The sequence below is a fragment of the Saprolegnia parasitica genome, assembly GCF_000151545.1.
Source record: "Saprolegnia parasitica CBS 223.65 unplaced genomic scaffold supercont2.8, whole genome shotgun sequence".
NCBI lineage: Eukaryota > Oomycota > Saprolegniomycetes > Saprolegniales > Saprolegniaceae > Saprolegnia > Saprolegnia parasitica.
The window spans coordinates 1-2,959 of NW_012156402.1; the positions used below are offsets into that span (position 1 = coordinate 1).

The 2,959-nt window shown below is 62.2% G+C and overlaps 1 non-coding gene across 1 annotated transcript; it reads right to left on the bottom strand.

Moving 5' to 3' along the window:
* Positions 1-215: 215 nt before the first annotated feature.
* SPRG_30030 lies at positions 216-286 on the bottom strand. Its single transcript has one exon. It is a non-coding gene; the product is annotated as a tRNA-Gly (tRNA).
* Between the last annotated feature and the right edge of the window lie 2,673 nt (positions 287-2,959).

Genomic DNA, 2,959 nt, shown 5'->3' on the forward strand with positions numbered 1-2,959 from the left:
GTCTGAGAGTAGTTGTTGACTAGTATGAGCTGTGGTAAGCGTGCGATGATTTATGGCGATTTTTATCCGTGATAAATGACGTGATGAAAAAATCATCGAAAACCAAAAAAATCTCTTTTAATTAATTGAGTGGGCCAAAAAAGGTGTGGGATGGTGCAAAAGAAGCGGGCGGAAAAGTACGTGCTAATGGTATAAAAATATGTGACAAAAAGAACTGCGCCATCCGGGAATCGAACCCGGGGCATCTCGATGGCAACGAGATATTTTACCACTAAACCAATAGCGCAACCACCATCAATCTCAACACCCTGCGCGACAACGGACATGGCGTCGCCAAGGAGCTCCGCACCCCGACTCCGTGCTTCCTCATGCAAGAGACTCGTCTCTCGCACGCGCAGCAGCTCGACACGTTCGAGTACCACCTCGAGAATGAAGTGGGCCTCCTCAAGTCGAAATTATTTATCTCGGACCACCGTATGCATGCTCTGGTACCGTCCCAATCGCGCAGCAGCGGCGTTGCCAGCTACTTTCACGAGTCATGGCCGGGCTACGACGGGCTTCGCCACCTCGCGGATCTCGATGTCCCGGGCCGGTACCTGGTTGTCCGCACCGAGTGGGACGGTCGGCCGGTGTACGTCCACAACGTCTACGCGCCTGTGCGGCCGGAAGAGCGCGGCGCGTTTTATCGCCAGCTGCCGCGCGACTTTGAGGAGACGAGCCTCCATTTCGTCGGCGGCGACTTCAATCTGTACCTCAACTCGAAGCTCGACTCGTCCAACGCCGTGCCGGACCGGAACGTCGGGCGCGGCAAGGTCGCCTGTGTCGAGTGGCTCACAGCGCTGCGTGTGGTCGACGTCTGGCGCACTCAACACCCAGCGTCGCGGATCTTCAGTGGACCGAACCGCATCAACCGTCTGGACTACATCTTTGTCGATGTCGAGCTCGCGACCGTGCTTTGCGCCAAGGCTGGGTACGCGGCCAACGGCCACGGCAGCGACCACTTGCGCCACAAGGTTACCTTGTCCCGTGCCGCGCCGTCGCCTGCACGCGGGTATTGGCGGCTGCCGCGTGAGCTTTTGAAGCACCCTGGTATTGCCAACATGATCACCGACGAGGCTACCGCGTTGCTGGCCCAGATGCACGACGCGCCGGACGGCAACCATGGCGCGATGTGGTACGGCTGGCTCAAGCGCATGAAGAAAACTCTCATCGCCGAGCATGGTCTGCACGTTGAGGCGACCAAGACGCACCTCTACGCGCTCCAGCTGTCGCTGGCCGCGGCCAAACGCGAGCATGCGTGGTCGGGCGCGGGCGCGGAGAAGGTAGACACTGCCCAGCGCGCGTATGACGATGCGCTCGCCGAGCAGACGCAGTACCAGATGGACCAGCAGTTCGACTTTCACGCCAACGTCAACGAGAGTGGCTCGTCCCACTTCTTTCGGCGCCCGCAGAGTGCGAAAGGCGTCATCAACTCGGTCTTGGTCAACGGTGTCGCTGTGACGGACGACGCTACTGTCCGCTCGCAGTTCACAGCCCATTGGCGCTCCATCATGACGACGCCGCGCGACGCGCCGCCGATGAACCGCGAGCGCCGGCGCGCGGTCCTCCGTCACCTCAAGAAGCGCCTGTCCGCCGACGACCGCTACGCGCTCGACCGACCGTTGACAGCCGGCGAGCTTTGCGATGCGCTGCGCGGTATGAACCCGGCCAAGTCGCCCGGGCCCGATGGGTGGTCTGCTGGCTTATTTCAAGTCGCGCCGCAGATCTTCTCGGAGATTCTGCTGCTGGTCTTCACCTACCAGCTCGAGCACCATGGTCAGCTGCTGCCCATGCAGCGCCGCAGCGCCGTCGCGCTACTCTTCAAGACGGGTGACCGCGCTGACCCAGGCAACTACCGCCCGATCGCGCTCATGGCCGTCGAGGTCAAGGTGCTCTCGCGTGCTCTGGCGTACCGCCTCGCCCGCTATGCGCCGCATCTGGTGCACCCGACGCAGGCTGGGTTTATTCCGGGCCGGCGCCTTCACGACCACGTCGTCCTCGTGCAAGCGCTGCAGCAGTACTGCTCCTTGGAGGGGCACGACCACTACGCGACTTTTCTGGACTTCTCCAAGGCGTACGACATGGTCGACCAAGGCTTTCTCTTCGACGTCCTCGGCGAGATGAACGTCGGGCCGGGCTTTCTTGGCTGGGTGCGCTTTCTGTACGCCTCGCCCGTGGTCCAGCTCATCTTCAACGGTACGCTTGGGCCCCAGATCAAGCCGACGCGCGGCGTCAAGCAGGGCTGCCCATTGTCGTGCCTCCTCTTTGTGCTGTACCTGGAGCCTCTCGGTGAAATGCTGCGCGCGCAGCCGCTTCTTGGGATGCCGCTGCCTGATGGCAGCACGATCACGAGCATCTTCTTTGCCGACGACTCGACGCTGCTGTCTCTCGACCTTGCGACGGCCGCGGCGCAGCTCGCGATCGTCGACGCGTTCTGCGCCGTCTCGGGTGCCCGCCTCAACCTCGCCAAGTGCAAGACGCTGGTACTCAACGACCGTGCGCAGCCGGCCGCCCTCGCGGGTGCGGGCGTGCTCAACATCTTGCCTCCGGGTCAGTCCGTCAAGTACCTTGGGCTCGAGTTTGGCCACGGCCTTTCCGAGAACTTCCAGGTGAATCGCCTCAACGAACGCTTCCTGGCGGCGTTCCAGCGCTGGAGCTGCCGGGCTCGGACGATCCAAGGGCGGCGCCTGCTCGTCAACACGGTACTACTGTCGCAGCTGTGGCATATCACGGCGGTCACAGCGGTTCCGGATGCCATGGTCGCCACGTGGCAGTCCATGGTCACCAAGTTCATCCTCTGTCGCAAGACGGCGACCAGTGACGGCTACAACTCGCACATTGCACGCCGCTGGCACCACGACAAGCGCCTCGGGCTCGGCGTGCCGCTCATCGCGTCGCAGCTCAGCGCCCAGCGCCTTCG